This window comes from Mastigoproctus giganteus, chromosome 2 (assembly GCF_048544385.1).
Source record: "Mastigoproctus giganteus isolate SK-2022 chromosome 2, ASM4854438v1, whole genome shotgun sequence".
NCBI classification, from domain to species: Eukaryota; Metazoa; Arthropoda; class Arachnida; order Uropygi; family Thelyphonidae; genus Mastigoproctus; species Mastigoproctus giganteus.
This window is the reverse complement of record NC_143576.1, coordinates 261,292,362-261,306,540: the sequence shown is the minus strand read 5'-3', so window position 1 is coordinate 261,306,540 and position 14,179 is coordinate 261,292,362. Positions and strand designations below refer to the sequence as shown.

The window sequence follows — 14,179 nt, the reverse complement described above, 5'->3', positions numbered from 1 at the left end:
AAAGACACTATTCTGTGTAAAGTACTTGATTTAATAGAAAATGGCAATATAATATGCCGTGTATTGTCATCCTTCCCAGAGGATATTATGCTGCTTTTACTATTCACTTTCAGGGGTGTAGTCATGATATATGGTGTAAAGAAATATTTTTTTATACAGAGCACTGCCTTTTCTCCCATACAAATTAACACCATTTATAAATTAACTTTTCTAAATGAACATCATTATGAACTTATTAGAACCCATATAGTCACTATGTGCACAAATAAAATGTTCCCCCCACTAAAAAACGTGCAGGTCTAAAATTTTGCACATTGACAAAAGCAATTAATTTCTTTGCAAGCATTAATCATTGGCAGGAGGACATATTTGTTTCTAGTACCAATTCTGCTGACCTTCATTATCTGCTGGAGATATCATGACTTCATTAAAACCATTATATATGGTTTACATGAGTGTCCAGTGCAATGTTGAGTCAGTTTGGTGTAACATAAGCACTGCAAAACCAAAAGTGAAAGAAGCATGTTATAGGCTGAATGACTGTGATGAGTACAACTTCTTAGAGAAATAGAGTGGGCCAGTAAATCAGAATGTCTAATATTGGGGGATTTTAATTTTCCGGATATTGACTGGAATCTGTGGGTTGGTCACTCGCACACTAGCAAAGCTTTTGCGGATTTAATTAATGGATGACTGCTTTCTACAGTAGTATGTTAGAGAGGCAACCAGAGTAAGCGGTACGCTTGATCTGATTATTAGTGATAATGCAGATAAAATAACAACTGGGTAGCAGTGATCACAGTGTACTGATGTGGGAATTAATTAAAGATGTAATTACCATCAAGGGTAAAGGGAAGGGTTTTTGTTTTTGTAAAGAAGATTACAAGGGTCTCAGACCATTTTTAAATTCTGTACAGTAGAACCAACTAATGTTGTTATCAACAACAACAAATTCTAGATGGGAAGCATTGAGGGATATAATCACAGAAGCTACTAGGCTTTTCATACTGACTAAGAAATACTGTTCAAGGCGTAGACCTAAATGGATGTCAGATGAACTATTAATACATGTGGCAGCAAAGAAAAGTGCATGGGATGTATATAAATTATTAGGTGATGCAGAAGCCTTTGGTAGTTGTAAACTAGTCTGCAATCAAGTCACAAAGGAGGTTAGGCATGCTAAGACAGATTACAAGAGATCTCTATCAAAGAATGTGAAGGAAAGCAGCAAAGCCTTCTTTACTTATATTAATAGCAGAAGGAAATGTTTGAATCATATTGGTCCATTTGATGTCAATAGTTTATGCTAATGAAATTGAATGACACTACGCTGTTATATCATGTGGTAGATTAAGTAATTTATTATTGAAATGATACACTTTAAAGGATTGAACTATCTTGATGCCACACACTTAAACAACTCACTCACTGTTTCCCATTTTCAGGCCTATGAGATTAGAACACTATTTGAGAAGTGATACTACATGTTTTCAATTTGACAATGATTATATGCATTGATTAAGTTAAATAGAGAATAATTCATTATTTTTTACACGACGATGTATTCTAATTAAATCTACAATATTATAATATACTCCATTACATATAAAATTGCCATTTAATTATCACACTTTTGCTTATTCTTTAATTAATTTTCATTAATAAATAAATATAGTTTATGAAATGTCCCTAGAATTAACTATCTAAATTAGGTTAGGAAGGGTTTATTAAGTAATTTACTTGTTAATATGACACTGGAGTGGAGCTTCCTGGTCCATTTGGGGAGGACTAAGAGAGATATGAGTGAACCAATTGTTTATGTAGGTTGGGGTTGACTAATTTGTAACCAGTGGAAGGTTGTTACGTGGCTTAACCTGGTAGAGTTTTGAGATGGGGCTATATTATATAGGGAAGATTAGAGTGGTTCTGAGGTTAAGGAAAAAGAAAAAGAAGGAAGAAGAAGAAGGAAAGATATGAGAGCTTCCTTGGACTCAGGGGAGGTACCCATAGACTGGAAATGTGCAAATGTGACCCCAATTCACAAAGGAGGATCAAAGGCTGACACAAGTAATTATAGACCTGTGAGCTTAACTTCTGTTCCAGGAAAATTAATGGAGGCACTGGTTAAAGAAGCACTGCAGGATCATTTAGACAAGACTTCAGTTATAGCTCAGACACAGCATGGTTTTGTTAAGGGGAAGTCTTACCTGACCAACTTGATTGGATACTATGATGCAGTCACAAAAGAACTGGATGCAGGGAATAACTTTGATATTATATACTTGGATCTTAGAAAGGCTTTTGATACTGTTGCACATGGAAGACTGCTACACAAATTGGAGCAGTGTGACATTGGAGGCAAATTACTGCTATGGATAAAGGGGTGGTTGAGGGGGAGAAGACAGAGAGTGGTAATCAATGGACACTGCTCATCGTGGACTGATGTTATTAGTGGAGTCCCTCAGGGCTCAGTGTTGGGTCCATTATTGTTTTCTGTATTTATAAATGATATTGATGATGGTATATCGGGATTAATGTCCAAGTTTGCAGACGATACAAAGGTTGGCAGGGTTGTCAAGGACACTACTGACACTATGCTGCTGCAACAGGATCTGGAAAGGTTGAGCAGATGGGCTGAGAGGTGGCAAATGAAGTTTAACATTGACAAATGTAAAGTACTACACATGGGAAACAGCAACCCCAGAGCAACGTGTCAACTCTGTGGTACAACACTGACAGTGGTAGAGAATGAAAGGGACTTGGGGGTGGTTGTGCAGGCAGATATGAAGTTCTCTGAGCAGTGCAGACGGGCTGCAAGAGTAGCTCATGGAGTATTGTCAATGATATACAGGAATTTTTCCAGCAGGGATAAGGAGGTGATTATTCCATTGTATAAGGCGATGGTCAGGCCACACCTAGAGTACTGTATACAGGTCTGGAGGCCTCATTTCAAGAAGGATGTAGAGCTGCTGGAACGAGTACAGAGAAGGGCAACAAGATTAGTGAATGGAACAAAGGGGTGCTCTTACGAAGAACGGCTTAAGTTTTGCAAATTACAGTGTCTGGAGACTAGGCACCAGCGAGGTGATCTGATAGAGGTGTATAAAGCCTTGAATGGTTTAAGCATGCTCAATGCTGATGGGATTCTTCCTCTAGCTCAGAATAATCACCTGAGAGGGCATAAATTCAAATTGAGGAAAGACAGATGTAGGATAGACGTGCGGAAATTTGCCTTTAGCCAGCGGGTGGTTGGTTGGTGGAACAGACTTCCATCCCTTGTGGTGGAGGTTGATAGCCTAAATAAGTTTAAGGCTCAGCTGGACAGGTATTTTGAACGAACGGAGGGGTGAAGTGGAAGTGTTTTTTTTTTTTTTTTTTTTTTTGGCTGATGCTGCATAAGCTTGCTTTCTTGCATCAAATGCCTCTACTAATGCTAATGCTAATGCTAAAAGGATGGGGAAGGGTGAGGAATGGTTTGAGAGTATATCTATGAATTTTCTAAACTTTTTAACTTATTAAACATGATCTGATTGATCAACATAAAAAAAAAAAAAATGTTTGGCACAACCACCAGATCAGTGTAGTTTACAATAAATCAATCAGTACAAATGTTAATCGTATTTAGCAGTCACAGGCTTGAACCCTGGTCCACTCAAAGAACGCATGCTACTGCATTCATGCTCCTGACTGATATGATCTATTCAATAATTTGTGTTAAACTAACAGACCCATTAAAACTAAACTAAATTAAATTACAATATCCATTAAAATTGCCATGCAGTTGCCAGTTCTTATATGATTATTACAATAATGATAATAATTATTAGTTGATTAATATTTAAACTCAAGTTTTAATTTTAGATTAATTTTAATTTGATTTTGACTGGAATTTCCTGGAGATACTTTTTCCATTTGGAGGTTTGGGACCTTCTTGCTGATAACTTCTTCAGGATATCTGTGTGGAATAGGTTGTGATATGTGTCATGGAAGTTAACTCCTTGCTTCTTGTTGATTGTGGAGCTTCTGAAACATTTTATGAATAAGCTTCTTTAAAGGTTCTGAAATATGATGAATCTGTCATCAGTACTATGGTGTTGGAGAAGTCCCATGCACCTCTGCAAGAAAGGAAAGGACACATACAGCTGTTTTGGATGTTGCATATCTTTTTGCAGTTCTTCTTGTATCCTTTCCTTGAGTCTTCTATATGTTTCTCCAATGTAGGTTGAGTTGCATGAGCATTGGATAAATTACACAAGAGCCTCTAGGAAAAGAAAAAAGAGGTTAGGTTAATGTTGGTTCCCACATAGTTTTGTTTCACACACACACACTGGGTTCCTGCACAGAATGTAGGGATGTTGAAGGTTTTTTCTGCTTTTGCTATGATGCTTCTAATTCCTTGGATGTATGGAATAATGAACTTGGCCTTTGGTTTGTCTTCTTTATTCATTTCTTTCTTTTTTCATTATTCCATACATCTCAGGAATCAGCAGATCATAGCAAAAGCAGCAAAACAAATTGCAGCATCTGGACACTAGGCACCTGTGAGGTGATCTGATTGATGTGTTTAAGGCTTAAGCAAACTCAATTCTGATGGGATTCTTCCTCTTGTTCAGACTATGCACATGAGGAAGGATGGTTGCAGAATGGATGTGTGGAAATTTGTTTTCAGCCAACAGGTGGTTGATTGCTGGAACAAGCTTTCATCCATTATTGTGGAAGTGGATCTTCTTCTTCTTTAATGCTGCCGAATGGCGTTTGCGACTTCGTTTTGATATTGTTCTCTGTCTAGCACTGCGTGTAGAATTTGTGCTGTTGTCATGTGAAGCCAGGTGTTGATGTTATCTAGCCATGCCATTTTCGGTCTGCCTGGGCGTTTCTTTCCCTCCAGGATGAGTGGTAGTAGGTGATATTTTTGTTGGTTCCTAGCGATGTGACCTAGGTATTTGCATTTCCTGCTGATGATGGTTTTGAGCAGGTCCCATTCCGTGTGCATGTCCTGCAAGACCTGTGCTGTCCACGGAATTTTCAGCATTCTTCGGTAGAGCCACATTTCGAAGGCCTGGAGCTTTTTTGTAGTGGCTGATGTTAGAGTCCAGGTTTCTACACCGTAGAGCAGTATTGGCCAGATGTAGCATTTCAATGTGCGTAATTTGAGCATGATGTTCAAGCTTCTGTCGGTGAGGAGGGTTCTCCATTTGGTGAATGCCTGCCTGGCTTGTTCAATTCTGCTTTTGATTTCGGCCTCATGGTTCAGCTGGTCATCAATGAGTACTCCGAGATACTTGAAGCGGTGTATTTGTCTAATTTTTCGTTGTTTAGTTTGATCGTGATTTTGCTTGCAGTCCTGCTGACCTTCATCACCTTTGTTTTCTTTTTGTTGATTCGTAGCCCCCATGCTTGGCTTTCTATGTCCACTTCGTTCAAGATGGTCTGTAAATCTTGTTCTGAATCCGCTATTAGTGCTGTGTCATCGGCATATCTTAAGTTATTGATGTAGTGTCCGTTAACTTTTATGCCGATGTTCTTGTCAGCCAGTGTTTGGTCGAAGATCATTTCCGAATAGATGTTAAAAAGAATGGGAGATAATGGACAGCCTTGCCGGATGCCTTTTTTTATTGGAATTGGGTCTGTCAGGTCATTGTCATAGCGAAGCCGGGCTGTTTGATTCCAGTAGAGAGTTGTAATAAAGTTGATATCATTGTTTTCAAGCCCAAGTTTTCTCAGTCGGTCAATTAGGCGGTCGTGGTCTACTGAATCGAAGGCTTTCTCGTAGTCAATAAAACATATATACACGTATTTTTGATGTTCATAGCACCTTTGTAGCAATATTTGTAAACAGAAAATTGCTTCTCTGGTGCCTAGTCCCCTGCAGAATCCGAACTGTGTGTTTCCTAGTGCACTTTCGCACTTAGATCTTATCCTTTGCTGAATCACCTTGAGGAAGACTTTTGGCACCTGGCTCATTAGACTGATCAGCCTGAAGTCTTCGCATTTCCGGCTGGTAGCCTTTTTTGGTAGGGCCACAAAGATGGATTGCAGCCATTCGGATGGAATGTCGTTGTTGTTGTAGATTTGATTGAACCATTTTGTTAGTTGTTGGATGTTGCTGTAGTCTAGTTGTTTCAGCAGTTCCACATGAATGTGATCAGGTCCACAGGCCTTGCCTGGCTTCGTTATTCGGATGGCATGTTCCACTTCAGATGTTAATATGTGGAGATTGTCTTCCTGTGTTTGTTGTTGCGTTTCTGCCGGTTTTCTGTTGGTGCCGAACAGATTGTATATATAGCTCTTCCAGGTGTCGAGTTTGGCTTGTTTGCTTAGTATAGGTTGATTGTTGTCCGTATATAAACTTGGGATAGGAGCCGGTTTGTAGATGTTTCCAGCTTCTTTAAGCTTCTTGTGCAGGTTATAGTTGTCATTTTTCTTGATTAGGTCTTCGATTTCTGCACACTTTGGAAGTGGATAGTTTGAATAAATTTTGGAATTAGATAAACTATTGGAAGAAATGGATAGATGAAATAGGGATTTTTTTTTTTTTTTTTTTGGCCGATGCTGTAAAAGCTTGCTTTCTTGCATCATTTGCCACTATTAACAATAATATTAATATATTATTTGAAGATAATAAAACATTCAAACCTAAATTGTTTTAATTTTTTGTTTCAATTTGGAAATATGTATATAATGGAGTTTCAGTTTGATATTTTCTTGCCACTTCTTCAGTGACTACAAAGGCACTAATAACTAAGAGTTATTATTATGTAATTCTTAAAATTCTAGTAGAAATTAAATTTCCAAAAAGTTTTGTAAATCTAATTCAGAAAAATTTCAAAGAATTTTGTTTTACGATTAACTTTATATAAGAAAATAACAATAATAAGTAAACACTTACCAGCTGCCTTTGAAATATCTTTGTCACTAAAGAGCACTTAAGTCACGAGAACTTATTACTTTTTTTATTAGTGAAACATATATATGTACTTTGGTTTCCTTAATCCTATTACCAGGAATTATTTTCACCTGAATAATCTGTGCAATTCTTACATAAATTTATTCAAACTACATTTTCACAACAGCTGATGGAAATGTATTCTAACAATCGATCACTCTCCAGCTAAAAGCAATTTCTCCACATATATCCTGCAACATCTATCGTTTTCAATTTAAGTTTATATTCCCTTATGTGTGTGTTTTCCAAGAAAGAATAAGAATGCCATCAGCATTTAGTTTACTCAATCCATGGAAAGTCATAAACACTTCAATCTGGTTTTAACACTTCAAAATTAGGCACCTCACAGGTAAAGAAGCATTCCAGGCTCATCTGGACAAGACTGCAGTTAGAGTTCAGACACAGCATGGTTTTGTTAAGAAGTCTTGTCTGATCAATTTGATTGGATAATATGATGTCATCACAAAGGAACTGGATGCAAAAAAAAATTCTGATATATACTTGGATTCCAGGAAAGCTTTTGATACATTTGCACATAAAAGACTGCTGTACTAATTGAAGCTGTATGGTATTAAAGGCAAGTTGCTGTTATGGATAAAGAGATGGTTGAGTGGGAGAAGAGGGAGAATGGTAATCATTGGACACTGCTCGTTGTGGACTAATGTTATTAGTGAAGTCCTTCAGGGTTTGTTGTTGGGCCCGTTGTTGTTTTCTATATTTATCAATGATATTGATGAAAGTATATCAGGCTTAATTAGCATTTTTTAGCATTAGTTCAGGCATATGATGTAAGAAAGCAAGCTTATATAGCATCAGCAAAAAATAAAAAAATAAAAAAAACCCTTCCCATTTCACCCATTCAGTCACTCCAAATGTTTGTCTAGTTCAGCCTTAAACTTATTTAAGCTGTCAACTTCCACAGCAACAGATGGAAGTCTGTTCCAGCAATCAACTACCTGCTGGCTAAAGGCAAACTTCTGTACATATATTCTACAACTGTCTTTCCTCAGTTTGAATCTATGCCCCCTCAGGTTCTTAATCTGAACGAGCAGAAGTATCACATCAGCATTGAGCCTGCTCAAACCATTCATGGTCTAATACACCTCAATCAGATCACCTCGCAAGTGCCTAGTGTCCATATGCTGCAACTTGCAGAACTTATGCCTCTCTTGGTAAGAGGACTCCTTTTTTCCTCTCACCAATCTTGTTGCCCTGCTCTATAATCATTGTAGCAAATCTACATCCTTCCTAAAATGAGGCCTCCAGACCTGTATGCAGTACTCAAGTTGTGTCCTGACCGATGTTCAAGAATGCAGATGATATGAAAGTTGGCAGTGTTGCTAATAACTGTATGCTAGTGCAGCAGGACTTAGAAAAGTTGGACAGATTGGCTGAGATGGCAACTGAAGTTTAACATTGACAATTGCAAGTTTGGGAGGCCTCATTTTAGGAAAGATGTAGAGCTGATGGAACAAGCACAGAGAAGGGCAATGAGATTGGTGAGGGGGAACCAAGGGTTGCTCTTTCCAACAAACACTTATGTTTTGTAAATTACATTGTCTGGCACCTGTGAGGTGATCTGATTAAAGTGTATAAGGCTTTGCATGGTTCAACAAGCTCAATGCTGATGGGATTCTTCCTCTTGCTCAGATTACAGCTGAGGGGGCATAAATTCAAATTGAGGAACAACGGTTGTAGAATAGATGTGGGGAAATTTTCCATAAACCAGTAGGTTGTTGATTACTGGTACAAATTTCCATCTGTTGTGGGAGTTAACATCTTAAATAAATGTAAGGAAGAACTGAACAAACTTATGGAGCAAATGGATGGATAAAATGGGAAGTATTTTTTTTTTTTTTTTTTGGCTGATGCTATATAAGCTTGCTTTCTTGCCTCATATGTCTCTACTAATGCTAACTTTAATGCTAAAAAGCATCTGGTGTGAATGGAATTTATCCAATTATATTAAGGGAGGCAGCAAAGGAAGTAAGCAAACCCTTAGCCATAATTATGAGAGTATTCTTGGATTCAGGGGAGTTCCCTATGAACTGGAGATGTGCAAAATGTATCCTCAATTTATAAAGGGGGATCTAAAGGCAACATGAGTAATTACAGACATGTTAGCCTAACATCTGTTCCATGGAAAATAATGGAATCACTGGGGTTAAAGAAGTAATGCAGGACCACCTGGACAGGCATGCAATTATACTGCAATCACAGTATAGATTTGTTAAGGGGCAGTCTTGTCTAACCAGTCTGGTAGATTAGTATGATGCAGTGACAAAAGAACTGGATGCAAAAAATAATTTTGACATGATATACTTACATAAAAGACAGCTGCACAAACCAGATCAATGAGTCATTAAGGGCTGTTTACTGCTAAAGATAAAGGGATGGTTAAGTGGAAGAAGACAGATAGTGGTTATCAATGGGCACTGCTTTTTGTGGACTAATGTTATTTGTGGAGTCTCCCAGGGTTCAGCACTGGCCATATTGTTATTTTTAATATTTATAAATGATGTGTCTAAGTTTTAAATTAATGATACAAAGTTTGGCAGGGTGGTGAATGACAGCCATCAGCAGGGCTGTATTTCCCATTAGGCACCATAGGCACAATGCCTAGGGTCTACGAAGGAAGGCAAAAATTAAAAAAAAAAATACCAGTTCACTCTTTTCACTATGACTAACGAAAAATGAGCTGAGAAAATAAGCACAATTGGCTCTGGAACTTCAATTCAATTCAATAAGCATACTCTATCTAGTAACTGTTCTCGAAACTAGAAGAATTAAAGTGATAGTCACTCCGTTAATTGAGGTGGTTTATCATTTATTATAGTTGAAACTTGAGTCGAGTTAATTGACATGATTCTCAGTCAAAGTGTTAAAATAGAAGAAACATTTAACCCCTTTTTTTAACACATTTCGGAATAAAAGTGCCTAAGGTGTCAAAAAATAATTTTTTATGAATAAAAAATTATTTTTTGCATCCAGTTCCTTTGTGACTACATTATAGTATCCAATCAAATTGGTCAGACAAGATTTCCCCTTGACAAACCCATGCTGTGTCTGAATTATTACTGCTGTCTTATCAATATGATCCTGCAATTCTTCTTTAACCAGTAACTACATTATTTTCCGTGGAACAGAAGTCATACTAACATGTCTGTAATTACATGTGTCACCCTTTGATCCCCCTTTGTGAATTTGATCTCCCTCTAATCCGTGGGGACTTCCCTCGAGTCCAAGGTTGCTCTCACAATTATGGCTTATTATTTATTTATTATAAGTGCAAACTCTTATTTATTATATGGGTTTTCTTACTTCAGTTGCCACCTCCTTTAATATAACTGGATAGATCCCACTACCCCAGGTGCCTTTCTTATGTTTAACTTCAACAATTTCTCCTCCACTTTGCTCTCAGTTATTACAAAATCATTTAACTTCCTGATAGAGTTTGATAAACATCTGGCCTTCTCCTTGAATAACTACTCATGCTTGAATGTAGATGAAAAATACTCATTTAGTTCAGCAGCTATCTGAGAATGATCATCAATAGTCAAACCATCGATATCAAGTGGACCAATCTGATTCATTCCCTTTCTTTTAGAGTTTATATACATAAAGAAGTCTTTGCTGTTTTTCTTTGTATCCTTTGCTAAGGATTTTTCATAATCTGCTTTCACTTTTTCTTTGCATCCTTTGCCATAGATTTTTCATAATCTGCCTTCACATAAATTCACTTCCTAACCATGGACTAGAGATGTGCAAATGTGATCCCAATTCACAAAGGAGGATCAAAGGGCAACACAAGTAATTATAGACCTGTTAGTTTAACTTCTGTTCCAGGAAAATTAATGGAGGCACTGGTTAAAGAAGCACTGCAGGATCATCTAGACAAGACTTCAGTTATAGTTCGGACACAGCATGGTTTTGTTAAGGGAAAGTCCCTCAGGGTTCAGTGTTGGGTCTATTGTTGTTTTCTCTATTTATAAATGATATTGATGATGGTATATCAAGCTTAATGTCCAAGTTTGCAGACGATAAGAAGGTTGGCAGGGTTGTTAAGGGCACTAATGACAGTACGCTGCTGCAACAGGATCTAGAAAAGTTGAGCAGATGGGCTGAGAGGAGGCAAATGAAGTTTAACAATGACAAATGTAAAGTACTACATATGGGAAGCAGTAACCCCAGAGTGACGTATCAACTCTGTGGTACTACACTGACAGCGGTAGAGAATGAAAGGGACCTGAGGGTGGTTGTGCAGGCAGATACGAAGTTCTCTGAGCAGTGCAGATGGGCTGCTAGAGTAGCTCATGGTGTATTGTCAATGATATATAGGAATTTTTCTAGCAGGGATAAGGAGGTGATTATTCCGTTGTATAAGGCAATGGTCAGGCCACACCTAGAATACTATATACAGGTCTGGAGGCCTCATTTCAAGAAGGATGTAGAGCTGTTGGAACGAGTACTACATCCTTCTCTGTACTCATTTCAAGAAGGATGTAGAGCTGTTGGAACGAGTACAGAGAAGGGCAACAAGATTAGTAAATGGAACAAAGGGTTGCTCTTATGAAGAAAGGCTTATATTTTGTATTAAGTTTTAAGTATAAAGACTTGAATGGTTTGAACAGACTCAATGCTGATGAGATTCTTCCTCTTGCTCAGAATAATCACCTGAGAGGGCATAAATTCAAATTGAGGAAAGATAGTTTTGGATAGATGTGCGGAAGTTTACCTTTAGCCAGCGGGTAGTTGGTTTGTAGAACAGGCTTCCATCCTTTGTTGTGGAAGTTGATAGCCTAAATAAATTTAAGGCTGAGTTGAACAGGTATTTGGAACAAATGGAGGGATGAAATGGGAGCAATTTTTTTTTTTTTTTTTTTGGCTGATGCTGCATAAGTTTGCTTTCTTGCATCATATGCCTCTACTAATGCTAATGCATGATTGTCAGTTATGCCTTTCAGTTCTCAATATTACACTAGTTCTTATGGCATTACAGTTTGTGAAATTTAACTTATGTTGTCTGCATAACTGGATATTCAGGGTGAGTGGGCAGCCTGGAATAATTCACAAGGAAACTCCCACTCTCTCCTCCTGCAATCAGCTAACTACGACCCCAGCTGAGGAGACCTTTAGGAATTCTTTGGTCTCCGATAAGGCTCAAACCCAGACCTGTCTACTGGTTGACAAGTAAAACAATTATAAAATGAACGAGAGTGAGCCACTGACATATGATGACTTGCCATTTGCCTCCACACAGCATTAGCATTAGTACAGGCATTTGATGCAAGAAAGCAAGCTTATGCAGCATCAGCCAAAAAAAAAAAAAAAAAAAAAACCCACTTCCACTTCACCTCTCTGTTCGTTCAAAATACCTGTCCAGCTGAGCCTTAAACTTATTTAGGCTATCAACCTCCACCACAAGGGATGGAAGTCTGTTCCACCAACCAACCACCCGCTGGCTAAAGGCAAATTTCCGCACGTCTATCCTACATCTGTCTTTCCTCAATTTGAATTTATGCCCTCTCAGGTGATTTTTCTGAGCTAGAGGAAGAATCCCATCAGCATTGAGCATGCTTAAACCATTCAAGGCTTTATACACCTCTATCAGATCACCTCGCTGGTGCCTAGTCTCCAGACACTGTAATTTGCAAAACTTAAGCATTTCTTCGTAAGAGCACTCCTTTGTTCCATTCACTAATCTTGTTGCCCTTCTCTGTACTCGTTCCAGCAGCTCTACATCCTTCTTGAAATGAGGCCTCCAGACCTGTATACAGTGCTCAAGATGTGGCCTAACCATTGCCTTATACAAGGGAATAATCACCTCTTTATCCCTGCTAGAAAAATTCCTGTATATTAGCATTAGTAGAGGCATATGATGCAAGAAAGCAAGCTTATTCAGCATCAGCCAAAAAAAAAAAAAAAAAAAAAAAAAACCTCTCCCATTTCACCCCTCCGTTCGTTCGAAATACCTGTCCAGTTGAGCTTTAAATTTGTTTAGGCTATCAACTTCAACAACAAGTGATGGAAGTCGGTTCCACCAACCAACCACCCGCTGGCCAAAGGCAAATTTCCGCACATCTATCCGACATCCGTCCTTCCTCAATTTGAATTTATGCCCTCTGAGGTGATTATTCTGAGAAAGATGAAGAATCCCATTGGCATTGAGCATGCTCAAACCATTCAAAGCCTTATACACCTCTATCAGATCACCTCGCCGGTGCCTAGTCTCCAGACTCTGTAATTTGCAAAACTTAAGCCTTTCTTCGTAAGAGCAACCCTTTGTTCCATTTACTAATCTTGTTGCCCTTCTCTGTACCCGTTCCAGCAGCTCTACATCCTTCTTGAAATGAGGCCTCCAGACCTGTATACACTACTCAAGATGTGGCCTAACCATTGCCTTATACAAGGGAATAATCACCTCCTTATCCCTGCTAGAAAAATTCCTGTATATCATTGACAAGACACCATGAGCTACTCTTGCAGCTCGTCTGCACTGTTCAGAGAACTTCATATCTGCCTGCACAATTACCCCCAGGTCCTTTTCATTCTCCACCACTGTCAGTGTAGTAGCGCAGAGTCAATACGTTGCTCTGGGGTTGCTGTTTCCTATGTGTAGTACTTTACATTTGTCTATGTTAAACTTCATTTGCCACCTCTCAGCCCATCTGCTCAACCTTTCCAGATCCTGTTGCAGCAGCATAGTGTCAGTAGTGTCCTTGACAACCCTGCCAACCTTTGTATCGTCTGTAAACTTGGACATTAAGCTTGATATACCATCATCAATATCATTTATAAATACAGAAAACAATAATGGACCCAACACTGAGCCCTGAGGAACTCCACTAATAACATTAGTCCACGATGAGCAGTGTCCATTGATTAGCACTCTCTGTCTTCTCCCCCTCAACCACCCCTTTATCCATAGCAGCAATTTGCCTCCAGTGTCACACTGCTCCAATTTGTGTAGCAGTCTTCCATGTGCAACAGTATCAAAAGCCTTTCTAAGATCCAAGTATATAATATCAAAGTTATTCCCTGCATCCAGTTCTTTTGTGACTGCATCATAGTATCCAATCAAGTTGGTCAGGCAAGACTTCCCCTTAACAAAACCATGCTGTGTCTGAGCTATAACTGAAGTCTTGTCTAAATGATCCTGCAGTGCTTCTTTAACCAGTGCCTCCATTAATTTTCCTGGAACAGAAGTTAAGCTCACAGGTCTATAATTACTTG

At 38.5% G+C, this 14,179-nt stretch overlaps 1 protein-coding gene across 1 annotated transcript in view; it reads left to right on the top strand.

The window, feature by feature from the left end:
- The window catches only part of LOC150090433 (uncharacterized), a 562,729-nt gene that overhangs the window by 427,980 nt on the left and 120,570 nt on the right, over nt 1-14,179 (top strand). The gene's annotated exons all lie outside the window — the stretch shown is intronic.